Raw genomic sequence first — 16868 nt, forward strand, 5'->3', positions numbered from 1 at the left:
AGTGCAGTGCAAGTCCAACACAAAAAGTAATTCCCAGTTTGGGGGAGCTCCCCACTGTAATCAGCCCAGTAGTCTTAGCCCTTCTACTGTCATGCAGGCAAAAATTTAACTGGGCTCGCTCACACCCCGCATGCCAACTCCAGCGTCCCAAAGCCATATGGTGCTTAAATTGCTAAGAGCCACAGGGCAAAGGCAAGTTTATCGTTGTCCCAGCCACTCCAGGCCCCCCGTTATCTCTGGACACCTACTGTTGTAGCAGATTGCGGGCACAAGCAAAAGATCAGCCATCATCTAGACCTGCCGCAGTCAGGACCGGTCTTGAGCATCTGTCCGGGAAGACCCCCCTGGCGCCATCATACAGAGTTCAGGTGGGTAGCCCCAAAACACCACATCTGACTGAAAGCTTCCTCCACAAAGAAGGAGAGTAGAGCCAGCTCCCAACAGGACCACGTCAGCCCCCACATCAACATCCCCACTTCAGCACGCACTCCCCAGGGATCCAATCAGTCCGCCCCCACTCCTGGCCTGTAATCCAGAAGCAAGGCCTCCACCTCGGCCCAGGGTCTGCGCTGCACACAGGTAGGCTCAGGTCTTGCACCATCATTCACCGAGGGACCTCTGCTGCCAGTGTCGCTCACTCATGTAGTGCTGTCAAGACTTGCTGAACTGGAGCTCCAGCCCCTGAAGCTACAGCATTTGTCCTCGTTGGCCTTGCTCAGACGCACCGCACAGCCACTGCATGCCCCGAGCCCTCACCAGCCGTGCAGTCTATACGGGTCGAGTCTCTCTCCCATCAGGGTGCACGGCAGTCGTCACCTCCTTCCTTGTTGCATATGTGGCCAAGCCCATTCTCCTCAACAGCCGCTGCATCTTCTCGGATCCCTGGGGGAAGGCAGTATTCACCTTGCCACTCACCGAAGGGGTTGAGTGGGCACCGCCAACACCTCCAAGGATTTCTCATGCAGGGGAAGCACAGCCCTCACAGGTGGAGTGCCAAGTCCCCACCTTCCCGCATAGCTGCCATGTAATCTGCAGCGGCCTGACATGGCCTTGCCACTCAGCCGCACACAGTGTAAGGCACTCTCTGGCTGCGTGGTCCTGGCTGATTGGATCAGTTGCCCATCAGGGCTCATCCACAACCGCTATCTTAAGCTCTGTCTTGCATGCGGCCCAGCCCCTCATAGTGATGGACGCCACCTCACTGAGCTCCCTGAATACAGCCAGCTCCCCAATAGAAACAGGAGGTCACCACCACACCAGAACATTGGTCTGGATCCCGACTGTGGCCACAGGACTGCAGGATGCCGTCGGATTACACCGGGGCCAGCGGAGCCTCCGCTCAAAGCGTGAAGTCGCCCGTCTATATTTCCTATTATAATATTAACTTCAACGGACCATATTTTTGCAAACCATATCAGGACACAATATTTTTGTTAAATGATATATACTGCATGACATTCGTGTACTCCTCCTATCACCCCACCTCCCCCTGGTATCCTTATCACAAAATTATGCAGTTTAAAACTTATTTGCAAAATACTGAGGTGATTGCAGCACCACCATGACATCATTTTGTTTATCTTTACTATAATACTGTACTAGAAATGCATGTTTTGCTTTCAGATTGATTCTAACGGTTCAGGTTTCTTTATAATAAAACGCATTTTGCCAAAAAATTAAAATCTATTTAGAGGTTAAACTTTAGAAAATGCCTCTCTTTAACCTCCATGTATAGCTGATGAGCACATAAATCATTTTAGGGTAATATAATTATTTTTTTCTTTACGCGCGGCACGTAGCAATGACCTACTTAGAGAGCAAATTAGTAGCCCTCCTGCCCAGCGGGTCACGTGACTTGCCTATATAATCTTGGCACGTAAAGCGAGGGGTCGGCCAGACTTCTCTCCAGGAGCCTCTGCCAGTTGATTTCAAGGGCTGACTTGGCTCCAGTTCACTCTGGCGGGGACAATGGGCTGGTTTCCCCGGCCAGAAAAAAAGTGATGCGTCAGCACTCTGGCAGCGGGCGCATCAAAAAGAAGGAAATTAAACACACAAAAAAATGAAACAAAAAAAAAACCCTGAAAGCTTGGGAAGGAGCTGGTGCATATCAATGCAGGTAGGAACCTCGGGCTGGTTCCTGCCAGGATGTCTTTTCGGGGTCGTTCTGTTTTGGGGCTCGGTGCGCGCTCTGGTTTCAGCCTCATTGTCCGCGCTCAGAGCCCCACTGGCCGCCGTCCAAGCAGGACTGCGCCCCAGACTGGGGGTGCGCGCGCACTGGCGCATGCTAATGGCCGCGGCCGAAGCTGCGGCAGAGTGGAAACAGACAACGCAATGACTAATGAGCTGCTTTCAATCATTTTCAATTACTAGCATTACAAAGCGCCCGCTCTCTTATTTTTTTTACCCGTGAGAGCGGTAGCAGGCCAACGAGGCGGTTGGTGGGCGAGAGGGCCTTTGCCCCAGATTTCGGTACATTCTAACCAAACGTTGTTGAATTTGTCTAGGGGCCTGCATCAAGGGACAGTACGTCCGCACCTGTGTGAAAAGCATGTTTTGTGGCACGCTGTCGCGAACTTGGCATTTTGATAAAGGACGTTTCTGATCACTGCGCTCTTTGTAGCTTTACATTTCCATTGGGAGTCTCCTTCTAAGGCACCTTCCTCCACCACATTTCTCCATGCAACTGATGTGCGTAGAGAGCGGTGAAACCTCAGCCTCTTACTTCCTGACTGTGATCCTGAGCGCGAGGGTTCCCGTGGACCTTCACTCTGAACATCACTTCCTGTCCCAGAGGACGGTCGCGGAAGTCAGAGCGCAAACACTTACCCTACCTAGTATAGTGAAGTGTAAGGGCGCAATGATCAGAGACAGTCTTCTCCAGAAGACAAACCGAGGGCCGTAAATAAAGTATAGTTTAGGAACAGACGTTTCTGTGTATCACCTACATGATATCTTCAGGGCCCACTAGCTACCAGCGTAGTGATATGATGGAAGGGCTTACAAGGATAGAAGAATCCTCACTTTTGTGCAACCCTGACTTGAAATATAACCGATAGTCACATTTGATGGTTCTACAACCAATCCAAGGCAGATGTAGACTGCATCACAATTCTGCTGGTTGCTGCTGTGTCCCACTGGAAGAGTATATCTGTACTTTGTCTGTACTTCGGCCTGCTTAACCTTGTTTGCCAACGAGGGTTCAAATCACTTGTCCAGCAAAACACACCACCACCTCATCTGCTTGGAGGAACATCACTTCAGTATCCCAAGGCAACAGCTACTATGAGGTCTAAAATGAAGTTACAGAGCAGATTTACAGGGTTGCTTGTAGTATCCTTTGTACTAATGGTCATAATATAGAGTTTTTCAATCTTGTATTGTATTATAGTTATGTATGGCACTTCTAAAACCTGACAGAGTCGCAAAGTGATTCCTTGCGCCTACGTTTCTTAGAAGCTGTTTTGCACTCTGTGTTTAAACCTGCAGTTTGACCTTTATAGGTGGTCGGTGAGATGTGTGAAGTTTGCAGACCTGTGAATATGGTGCAGTACTCTTGTTGTGCCCAGGTAGGAAGTGTTACCAACTTGTTTTCGAACTGATGTAGCTGCACAACGGATAATTACAATCTTAGGGAGGTTCGTGTCATAAAGTACAGACCACCAGTGGTGTGGGTCAGTCGGTCCAACAAGTGATATGTCGTATTGGACAGAGGCCCCAGCATTGGAACGGTTGATAGGGAAAGAAGTAAATAGGGTTCACCTCTGATCTGGAGCAAGAGACCAAACCCCGGGAAGCATGGTTAAATAACCTGAAAATATAATATGGTGCCACTCAGAATTGGCATTAGCCATCAAATAAACATGATATGGAATCCATGGAGGAGTGACGGAGGACTTACCCCTGGATACACCAATACATTTCATTTGGACTATATTCATCAGTAGGAAAGGAGCAACCATTCTACAACTATCCAGACAATGAGCTCTGTGACATTTATTCAGGAGAGGCAGACGGCACCTCAAAGGAATGGACATGATACACCAATTTGCTATGAATAGCAAACACAAAAAACTTGAGAAGCGCAACCCTTGTCGTCGACCCGGTGAGTACGGCTGCACTACCTTTACAGTGCAGCTGTTGGCAATGGGTCGACGGCTGCACAAGAAAAGAAAATGCTTCTGGTGACAGCATCCCTCACGTCCAGAGTTTGATTTTTGTTTTGTTTTGCTGCAATTCCAGTGGACACATCACGCTAAAATCAATGCAAATCAAAGTGAACAGAAACCACGCTAGCTGGCCCGCCATCACTGAGCTGTTTTCTACTGTGAACTGACCTGTACTCCTATCTTCTGCACCTTTCTCCCCACATTGTATGCTCCCCCATCCTTGTATTTCAAAACTGCACAGGAAGGTCTTGGGAAGACTGCCACATCGACTGTGCCTAGAAATGGGTATATCCAGTGGGACTAGAGAGAAAGTGAGGGGTAGGGGGGAGGTTAACTTCTTCTCAGCTGAGTTCAGGAAACTTCACTTACCTTGACCGAATTGAAGCAGGTAATAACTTTTGCCCAATCTTGCTTTAAAGCTGCAGCTATATTAGAACACAATAAGCTCCTTGGACTGTGCACAGGCCAGGTTGTCAATACTCTAGCTAACATAGTGAAATGTCAACAGCTAGGATTTACACATGTTTACAGCAATTGCTCAACTCCACAGTTCCAGCAAATGTGCCTCTGCTTTTGATGGTTGCTAGCCAAACCCTTCCGAACACTTACTTTGGGCCAAGGACTTCAGTGTAACTTTCAAATCAGAATGTTGAAATCTCTGCATTTCCAAGTTACCACTATTTCCATAAAACTGGAGGGGAAAACTAAAACTTTAACTACAACAACATTGGTATTTCCAGAGATCACTAAGGGTGCTCATGCTGATGAAACACCTCCACTTATATGGTTTAATGCAGGCATGGAAGAGCTGAGGAAACCATGCTGGGATTATAGAAAAGATAAGATATTGAAACAGACAAGCTAAATAAAAGTGACTACAATTATTTAGGGAATAGGATCATCTAAATGCCAGAGGAATGCTCAGATGTGAGTCCTTTGCTCATTTTGCCACTGGATTCAAGCAAGCCTTTGATTGATTCAGATTCTCCGTCCATCACCACCCCCTTTTGTACCGCTTATTGCCGATTTGGCATCATGTAACCTTTGGTCGCACATCAATCAATTAATCTATCAATCAGGGAATTGTAAGCATGCTACTCACCTGTGAGGGTCTCAAGGCACATGATTGACCTCTTCATATGTTTTTAGCATCTCTATGCATGAGACATTTCTTTGGATGCTATGAAGCCCAGGAAAAAGTTGGAGGTGCTTGATAGTCCTCAAAATAAATTGAAGTGTATCAAATCTATTAATAAGGCATAATAGCGTATTGCAGTAAGGGCGGTCCCTGTAGTCAAACCTTCGTCAGGGGATCGCATCCATGATGTTAACTGCATCTAACCCTGCCACAGGGCTACCAGGCATTAATATTTAGGCTACCTATGACCATATCAAGAAAACCACCCTAAGTGGGGCCTGTATTTTTTGAATGCATGCTTCCTTAAAATTGTTATGAATGCATCCAAATAGGTTGGAAAGCTCAACCACACCATGCTGGGAATTAAAAAAAGTGCAAAAACTTTATCCTGAAGAAAACCAATCAACCCCTAGGGGCACAGATATGGCCAAAACATATCAACCTTTTGATGTCAAGGACCATTAGACCTTGATGACATCTGACTGTTTTTAATCCTACCAAAGACTTACTCATTAGATCATAGTTTTAGAAACTATGAACCACTTTAACTCACTCACAAAATCCCTTGACTTTTACCTTCTAAGCTCTTACAATTGCGTACAGCCCACCCACTCACATTAGGGGACATGGATCCAATGATGAAGCAGGTCATAGGTGGATGCCTGTGGGTGAGGACTCAACAAATATATCCAAGAAATGTGGTGCAAGCACTAATTTACCTGGGTGCTTACCGCACACTCGCTTGGAATATTTGAAAGGTCACACATACAACCGGGTACAAGACAAGATTTAATATAGTTGGGTCAACCTTCCTTTGTGTATATTTTATTTCAGTCGGCAAATCATCAAAGGCTGAAGTCTTGAAAGGTTTCCATACATGGCAGATTACAGTGGTCATACCAAGAGGAAACCTTCTGTCAATATAGAGTACGTGGGAAAAGAAACATAAAAGAGGTTGAACAGGAAAGGAGCTGAGATGGGGAAGATAATAATGAATGTGTGTTGCCCAACTTAAAAGGCAACTGTGTCCCCCATGTAGTAAAATATAGCCATTACGGGGAACATCCATAACAACGCGGTCAAAACACCGCGCTGCCATTACCACGTGTCTTTTATAACGCAAGTCGTTACCACGACTTGCGCTGGAGGGCACTGTAGACTAAGGAATAGTAGATTTACTATTCCAACACCTTCCCTACTGTACGTAGGCTGGAGTTGGAATAGTAAATCTTACTATTCCTAAGTCCAGCACCCTACAGCGCAAGTCGTGGTAACGACTTGCGTTGTAAAAGATGCGTTGTGATGTACCGCGATCTAAAAGATCACGTTGTAACATCATACAACCGCCATTACACCTGCTTACCATTATGATTCAGAACATGTCAATAAGCTATATGTTGAATGAGTTCTAAACGTAAGGTCCCATCACTATGTCTGTAGTACTGTGAATCCAATGGTTAATTGCTATCGCAAAGATAGAGACCACTGCTCGTCCTTAGCTATTCTGATTGGAGGACAACGTACAAGGAATTAATCTGCTTGCAGTACTAACCAACCTTACCCACACAGCCTCTTTTTAGAGTTACTGTCAATCTTTAGCCTTCCATTCAAAATGGTTTAATACATAGCCAATCCTTAATTTGTAAATACAAAATGCTGGGGCCCTACGTTATGCTCAGAAGCCAGCAGCTTGCACTATTGAATGTTGATGAGCCATATACCAAGACTGTGTAGTATTCCACCTTATGCCTCTTTAATCCATCACTCAATACTCTCTACCACACTCTTGCAGTTTCTTTTCCAACCCTGTTTTCTCGCTTTCTCACAGTTTTTCTCTCCTTCTCTTGCTTCTTCTTTCTCCTTTTTCTCTCTGTTGCTCTAGATCCAAGTTTGTCGAGGAAAAATAAGTCTTGGTCGCCAAAAACGAATGCTGGTTTAAGAGGCATCATAGCAGAGGGAATAGTCAATGGGCGATGAACACTGAATTGATGGTGAATGGATAGGGAACAGCGAACGGATGATGCCCATTAAATTGATGATGAATGTTTAGGGAATCGTTAATGGTGAATGGATGATGAATACTGAATTGATCCTGAACTGATAGGGGAAGGATGATGAATAGATGACTAACGGTTCGTGGATGGTGAGTAGATAAGGGATAGTTAATAGATGGTGAATGATGATGAGGTGGTGTCTCTGTAAACTACAATTTATGAATTTGAATCCCAAAGAGGTTGACATAACTTTTCATTCTTCAGTGATCAGTAAGCTGCATATCATTAAAAGAGGTAATAGCAGTAAATCTTGTTTAGAGTGCTTAGAAACAGAAAACATATGTAGTATTAGGTGCTCTGCAGTAGTAAGCAGTGTATAAAAATAGTAATTATTAACAAATAACTTGTCTACTTGCCCCTTATCACTCTGAATCATGATTTAGTAATAGTCACTTCTTAACCTAATCCTACCTTTCTTCCAGCTCGGGTACAGTTACATGGGCTTAGTTTGGTTGCTTCCATATTGCACCTCACATTTAACACGTTCTATGTTTATGAAGTGTTCATGCTATAATAAGATCATGCCCAGGACACTTTTCCTGTTAGGAAATGTTAATGTGAAAGACTTTTCTCAGGATCACACAGTTTGTGATGAACAGAAAGGTCCCCATTAGAAGTGTTTTTTTGATTACCTATTTGTACTGTAACTGCGTTTACAATAATACAAATATATAATTTCACCCAGGTAAATGTTGGCACATCAAAACTGCTGAAATGTTTTGCATGCAAAATGTCTGGTAAATACTGTGACCCATCGGAGCACTTCCCACTGTATTATGGTACCTTGAAGTGACTAAAATCCCCTAAGGAGTCACTGTACTGAGTATTTCTGCTTATCTTAGTCTTGGTGCTTTTATTTATATCCTGTTCCTCAAAATACTTCATTTATCCTTTCACGCTCCATCTGAATCCTTTTCAGCAGGCAACACAAGCTATATTGGCAAATATTGTTCTTATTAAGTTATATTATTGTATTTCTCTTAAAGTGTGGCTCATATCTGGGAACGGCTGAAGCCTTTATTATGTACTGCTGGCGACATGAGGAATAACGGTATACTTCTTGCTGTAGCTGAATGGTCCTGGCCAGTGTTTAATTTGTACTGGTGGTAGTGGGTGGTGGGGATCGTACTCATTTTTGGGAGCTGGGCCTCATGTTTCATTCTCAGACGTTCTCTAAGGACAAGGAAGTGAAATACCAAAAAAGAGAGAAAGAAAGCAGTCAAAGAAATTTGGAACACAGAGACACAGCCGAAAGCAGAGATCAAAAGGAATCAGCAAGATTGGGAAACAGAGACCGGAAATGTAGGACGATAGAAGGAAGAGGCATGAGGCAGGATCAAAACTAGGACGCCTTGCTATTCGGCAACTCTGGCATTCGGCAGTGCTGGCAAAGGGCTCCTAAGAAACACTTTGGGCTGCATTAAATCTGTTTGTTTATAGATTTAACATTCCTCTCTGCCAAGGCTGTCATGTCTATATGGCTGTAGGTTCATGCCCTTTTCTAGAAGACAGCCTTCAGTAGAAAAAGGGATTCATGGTCGATTTCATCTTTCATTTTCCTTAAATGCTTTTCCATTGCCAATAGAATGTTTGACCAAACTCACATTTGAACAGCTTGACTTTGCTGCTAGGGAAGTGGTGTACTGCACTCTGCTTTTAAATTGAGTAACAGGTAGCCATAGTGTTCCTGTACAAAATTTGCATATCTAGTCGACCATTCTACTGATCTTTAAATACAAATCAGCACAATTCCATATGTACAATGAACTCTGTTCTAGTTCCTGCCAGTGGAACACAATCAACTCACACTTGGAGTATTAGAAAGGGTCTTGAGGTTTTCAAAAGCAGGTAATCACCCAGTAATATTTCTACTGCTCTTTTCACAGCAAGCACGGAAACCATATGATGTACGTGATGTCATTGAGCAGTATTCCCAGGGACACCTGAACATGATGGTGCGGATAAAGGAGCTTCAAAGAAGGTACACAAAATCAGAACCTTCCTAGTTAGTTATTTACGACTTTGGCATGTGACAAATGTTTCCAAGACGGATGCATGAGCATTGCATGATAGATTTTGGATAGAGAGTAAGACCTGCACGATCGCTCAGTGGTGTCCATGGAAATGAAGTTTGGGGTGGGCACACACTTTGGGCCATAAATAAAACTGATGAGGCATCTATATAAACACATACACATACATATATATTTATATACTAGAAGCCCGTCCCGACGTTGTCCGGGTATGAATTGCTGCCGGCCAGTAGTATATTGTTTTGTAGGATTTCGTTTTGGTAGCATTTCTTATCTGTGACAGGCCTGTGAAACGCTCCGATTCACAGTGCACTGCTGATGCACTTAAGAGTGCGCGTTCAGTAGTGAGTGAACTCGAGTTTCCCTACTTTATTTTTCCTTGCAATATTATATAGCGCGAACTCGACAACATGGCATGAGCACCATTTACATTACAGAAGAACACATTCATTTGTGGTAGGCACGGGGAGACAAAGCGATTTGCCTGGAATCACAGGATGTTGAGCTGATGCCGAGATTCGAACATAGCTCCCCAGCTCTAAAGTTCGCAATTCTAGAACTTGTGGCGGGAGGTGTGTCTAAAAGTGTATGTCGGTGCTGGCCATCAATGAGAGAGACCTGTGCATTTTTCAAATGGGTGGTGAAAAAATATGAGTATGTTGCTGGAGATGTGGGCCGCCGTGCCACCAATGTACTTACCGGGGGAGGGTAAACAGCCATTATTCCGCAACTTTCTTTCCGCATACCATCACTCCGCATACTTTCATTACGAAAGTACCATGACTCCGCAATGCCATTATAACGCATGGCATTACATTTTATATGCTTTTACCAAGCATACCTTTACAACAAAATTCGTTGTAAATGCATGAATGGTAAAAGCATGTTTTTTTTAATGTTTGGATAAGGTAAGTATGGGTATAGGGGTATATGTTTTGGGGTACTGAGGCATATGGTTTGGGGTGTTTGGGAATTTTAAGGGTTCAGATATAGTTTTGGGTTATGGGGTATAGGGGTAGTTTTAGGGTTTAGGGATAGGTATGGGTTTTGGGGTACAGGGGTATTTTTAGGGTTCAAGGCTAGGTTTGGGTTTTAGGGTGTAGGGGTATTTTTAGGGTTCAGGGATAGGTTTGGGTTTTGGGGTACAGGGGTATTTTAAGGGTTCAGGGCTAGGTTTGGGTTTTGGGGTACATGGGTATTTTCAGGGCTCAGGGCTATGTTTGGGTTTTGGGGTACAGGGGTATTTTAGGGTTCAGGGGTAGGTTTGGGTTTTGGGGTTCAGGGGTATTTTTAGGGTTCAGGGGTAGGTTTGGGTTTTGAGGTACAGGGGTATTTTAAGGGTTCAGGGTCTAGGTTTGGGTTTTGGGGTACAGTGGTATTTTTAGGGTTCAGGGCTAGGTTTGGGTTTTGGGGTACAGGGGTATTTTTAGGGTTCAGGGGTAGGTTTGGGGTTTGAGGTACAGCAGTATTTATAGGGTTCAGGGCTAGGTTTGGGTTTTGGGGTACAGGGGTATTTTTAGGGTTTAGGGATAGGTTTGGGTTTTGGGGTACAGGGTATATTTATAGGGTTAAGATGGGTTAGTGTTTAAGGGTGTTGGGGTATTTTAAGGAGTAAGGGTGAGTTATGATTATGGGGTGCAGGGGTATTTAAAGGGAGCAGGGTGGGATTAGCACACAATATGAGACATGGCATGAAGGGCGGAACGTACCACACGCCCCCAGCGTTTGTCCCGCCCCCAGCACACGCCCACAACACAACGCAGACACGCCCACAAGGGACTACTTTGCTGGCACAGTTCTTTTACCTTTTAAATGTATATGGTGGGCGTCTGCATAGACTATGTCCTTCTGCTGCAACTGCCCTTTTCAACGCTGTATTGGGTGTTGTGATTGGTGCTGTGGTTCCTGAGATTACCTGCCTCAAAGGTTTGGGCTCTCTCTTTATTATATTAGTATGGATATGTATATATATTTGTTTTCACTGAAAAAACAAAAGGTACAGGGATGTTATAGTTAAGCTCAGATCTCACTCATACAAAACCAGTAAAATTCAGCAGTTATAATTAGCTGAGAGAAATATAATTTACGCCCCCACAATACACTACTTATGACCTCACATATTACATCACTCATGACATGGTCAGTGACATCACTGCTGACATCTCAAATGACATCACCAATGACATCATCCACAAAACCACTGACACACCCACTCACACCCTCATATAACCTATACAATCACTTACATACCCACACAACCACTCACCTACCCCTTAACAAACCCACACAACCACTCACATACCCATTTACTTGTCCATAGAGACACTCACAACCCACACACTCAACCACACAGCCACTCACACAACCAGTCATGAAGCTAACACAGACACTTACTTACCCATACAGTTACTGACGCAGCCACTCACTCACCCACATGTCCACTCACTCACCTATATACCTACTCACACAGACACTGATGGTGCAATACAGCCACTCACATACCCACTCCCCCATACACCCATTTAAACAGGCACTCACTTTAGCGCCATGAAACAGCTGGGTGTACGAGCGCTCTACAAATACCTTCAAATTCAAAATTCAAATTCACTTACCAATACATCCACTTGCACACCTAGTCTCTCACCCAGACAGACACTCACACAGCCACTTTCACACCCATGCAGCCACTCACACACCCACAAACTCACCAGTACATATGCTCACATAGGCTCTCACCCACCCCTATAACCACCCACACACATACTTATTCACCCATACAGACACCCACAGTCGCCCACACATACATCTACTGACACAGCAACTCACCCACTCATACAGCCACTCACAAACCAATACTGCCACGCACACCTCCACTTACTCATAAATACAGCCACTCACACGCCCACTTACTGATAAATAAGCCACTCACACCCACGTACTCACCCATACAACCACTCACTTACCTACTCACACATCCATATAGCCACTCAGTCACTCACTTACAGATTCATGCAGTTAAACCGCCACTCACATAATATATGTTAGAAATAGTATTACTGGTTAGTTGTGCTCAAACTTTACTGATTTAAATGTTCTAGTACCTCAGTATATATGTTTAACACTCATAAACCTTTAGAAAACACTCACAATCCCTGGATGATGTCATCAGTGATGTAATTTGAGATGCCATCAGTGATGTTACTGACCATGTCATGAGTGATGTAATATGTGAGGTATAAGCAGTGTATTGTGGGTGTGTAAGTTATAGTTAGCTCAGGTAACTATAACTGCTGAATTTCCCTGGTTTTGTATGAGTGAAATCTGAGCCTCACTATAACGTCTCTGTAGATTTAGCCTTTTAAGCAAATTTCTAAGATTTTTTCAATTCTATTTCCTGACTATAACGTCCCTTTAACCTTTGTTATTTTCAGTGAAATTCTATGTTTATTTAATGCGATTTCCTAACTATAAATTCCCTGGAATCTTTGTTTTTTTAGTGAATATCTAAGGCTTTGAAATTTTTTATTTCTTAACTGCAATCTATAACCTTTGAGTGTGGGTGTGTGAATGGCTGCATAAGTCTGTGAGTGGATGTGAGAGTGGAGGAATTGGTGTGTGAGTGTCTGTGAAGGTGTGTGAGTGGGTGTGTGAGTGGTACTCTGGGCGTCTGGATGTATCAGTGACTGTTTGGGTGTGTACAGACTAAACTCCAGGAACCGGCAGAGAACGAACAAAGCAGACGGTTCTCATGTGAAAGGCATAAACTGAGTATTGCAAAAATAAATCCATGTAGTAACATGTGCAGAAGCTGCATCATTGCTGCCGGGCTCATGCTAACTTTTGTGATGTCGACAATGTCCTCATCCACCATATGACATCCTCCCTTTGGTAAGGCTATAGCTTATAGAATGCAACGGTAAGCAGAATCAAAAAAATATTTATGTTAAAAATAGCCTAATCGCAAGAATTGCAAAAAGTCACATTTAAAATGTATTTAAGGCGAGTCCAGAAAACGCATCAGAATACATGAACCGTGGAATTCAAGCTGTTCCAAAAGAACATCCCTGTCGTTCCAAGTGAAGTGGGATGCCATCCAGGTGAGTAGTTTGAAGGAACATACGTGCCTCTCATAATCCAATGCCTCCAGGAGCATATCCGGGCGACTTGCGTCATTCTCAATGAAACTTGGTTGCAAGAGCCGCTGTGCAGCCTCACAGGTGTCCCAACCTGCCAACACTCCAAGTGCAGCCGCACACATCAAACGGCCATCCCCAGAACAGACCTGGTCATGGGCCAGTAACAGAAATTAGCTCTGCTGCTTAAGTGGACAAGGACGAATGATCTTTAGCCAGTGTGTCACTTTTTTTTTGTAGTTTCTGTAACATAGTAGAATCGTTATCTGCATCAAATGTTGTGGCAGCCGCCACAACGTCTAGACCATCAAGGTCTGGCACAAACATTTTAATGCCAAAGAGCATTTCGTATGGGGTCCGCCCACCCAGAGATCTTCTAGGTAGATTATTAAGTGCACGTTGGACTCCATACAAATGATTCAGCCAACCCCGACCCGTTCCTAAGACTCTAGCTGTCAAAAATTGCTTTATGTCATGGTTCATTTGCTCCACTACAGAATTGCCCTCAGGCCTGTATGGAGATGAAAACTACACCAACACTCCTAGAGAACTTATCGCATCCTTGTAAAACTTAGAGGCAAATGCAGGATCTTGGTCATAATGGAAGGTGCCACAGGCAAAAGTCCTGAAAAAGACACGCAAATCTCTGACAACATTTCGAGCGTCAGCACTTTATTGCGGCCAAACTCAGAAGAATCTCGTGCACGAATCTACGGCAACCAAAATAAGTTTATACGCAGTGTCTGATTTCAAAGGACCGCAGTGATAAAGATAAATGCAACCAAATGGTTAATTTGAGATGTACAGCTGTGTATGTGGCGGAAGCGCAACCGTAGAGGGTTTAATCTGTTGACAAATGTCACAAGACAGCACGTAATTATGGGTTTGTTTGTATAAACCACGCCACCAATAACGTTGCTGTAAAAGAGAAATAATCGCAGAAACTCCGGCATGGGCAGAAGCCATGCCTTCATGTGCGGCTATGATCAAAGGAAGTCTGCGGTCCTCGTTGGGAATCAGCCGATCCCCAAAGGATGGAATCTTAGCAAATGGAACTTCCTCTGATGACAAATAATTAGAATACTTAGAAGGGAAACCATGTGGTAATTCAGTCCCACCCTTCTTAGCAGCAATTGCTGCAGGAATCTCATTATCAATTTTATTCAAGGACCTAGTTACTGCTGCTACTGAACATGTGGCCACTACAGATTTGGCTGCCTCATCAGCCAAAGAATTACCAACAGCATGTGCTCCCACACGCGTATTGCCAAGATCATAGTTACCATGTGTGAGCAGCAAACGTTCTTTAGCCACATCGCTGCTTGAGAGATTCCTCTGCTGTGCTGGACAGCAATAAAAACGGGTGTGGTCATGACGAGCTCAGCTCGTCATGAGCACAGGAGCACTGTACTGCATGACGAGCTGAGCTCGTCATGAGCATGGAAGGGGTTAAGTTCAGTCACTCTGACCCAAAGTGTTTTGTGCTATATTGTGCTACCTTTAGAGTCTCTATAATCATTTTGAGACCAAAAGAATAAGTTGTCAGTGAAAGCCTGTACACAGTAACAGGAATCGTACACAGCAAGAGTGTTCACATCAGGGTTAATGAATTCTAGAGCTAAAACCAAAGCACGCAGCTCAGCCAATTGAGCTGTACAGTCCCCAAGAGCCTGTGCATGGAGTATGGAAGACTTAAATTCACCATTTATAATTGAGCCAGATACTATAGGGAAACTGCTGAATAGGCATGCTTGAACCTGACGTCTGGCTTAGCAGATCCATTTGTATAGATGATACATTTGTACTGATTTAAAGGAGGCAAAGACAACGGAGGAGGATGAACATGTTCATATTGTAAAAACACCTGTGTCTGCAAAGACGGATCATAGATAAACGTGACATCAGCCAATGTCAAAGAACTTACCCATTGTATCCAACGGGGGTGCACGCCTTATAATTTGGAACACTTGCTTTTGTCTCTGCTTCTAATGCAGGTACAGGCAAGACCATAAGAATGCGTTTTCCCTGTGCCAGAGAGCTTTCCTTCAGAATCGCTGTCTGGACTGCTGTCAATATTTTCTCAACAGTAGAAAAGCGCATTTCCGCTGACCTGTACAAATGCGATTAATAAGCTATAGGTACTGTGTCAGCTTCATTGAACATCAAATACGTGAAACTTACAGTTCCTGGCACAATTTGTATAACAAAGTTTGTAGAATTATCATGTGTTAACAAGAAGTTTGTCGCAAGCAGATCAGACTGCATAGACCTAAGAATCTCGGTATGTTCCGGAAGCCAGATGGAAGATGAAAAAGAGGGTTGTATCAACCTGTAAAGCAGTTTGATATGCTGGGCATAATCAGGAATGTAAGTCCTCCCAAAGTTTAAAAATCCCAGCAATGATTGTAGTTTTTTCAATGTGCTTGGAGGTTGTAACTGTGCACATTTCTTCAGAAAGTGGGGGGAGAGGAGGTAAACCATACCTTTGTTGTTGAGTTCGAAGCCCAGGAAAATGACCGCCAAAAAGGCGATATGTGACTTGGCAAAATTAAATTTGTACCCTAGGTAGGCAAAAGACAGAATGATGCGATCCACACGTACAAGATGAGGAATTAACTCGTCATCCGTCAAATAAATGTTATTGACGTACGAGAAAGCATTAGGGTCTATGCTGTGCAAAAGACACACAACAAGTGCAGCAAAAGCCCCAGGACTGTTCTTATAGCCCATATGCAAATGCGTAAATCGCTTTTGATTGCCGACCATGGTAAATGCGGTCAAGGCACGGCTTTCAGGAGCCAAATTGTGACAATGAAATCCATTGGAAACATTCAGTGTTGTTTTGTATTTTTTGCGAACAATGTTATTCACTAACGCAGATCTGTGTGTGTTTTGTACTGCAAATGTACAAACGTGACTGTTCAAATGTCTATAATCCAAAACTATACGATATGAAAAAAAAGGATATCAGAAAAAGAAGGATTACTCATGGATGACACAGGGCTCAATGACACCCTGACATTCGAACAGAGTTAAAATGTCACTACAGATGCTTTCGCTTCACGCTTAATCGGATATTGAGGTGAGGCTGTGGTATAGATCATAAAGGAATTACATGTGCCGGTGAATCTTTGTCCCAGCCCACCTGATTACAATACACAGCCGGCGCTAGGGCTAAACCTGATTCTCAGGCGTAAGCTCTTTTAGCCTCTTCAGAGACGTAACGGGAAAAACTCGGGAGAATCAGGTTCTTCCCTCAGGAAGAAGCGAAAAACAAATGAAGGAGGCCAATCCACCTCTGACAACAAAAATGTCTTAAGATGAGGTAAAGTTGTCCCAAAAGA

This window comes from Lissotriton vulgaris, chromosome 1_2 (genome assembly GCF_964263255.1).
Source record: "Lissotriton vulgaris chromosome 1_2, aLisVul1.2, whole genome shotgun sequence".
In the NCBI taxonomy this organism is placed as follows: Eukaryota; Metazoa; Chordata; class Amphibia; order Caudata; family Salamandridae; genus Lissotriton; species Lissotriton vulgaris.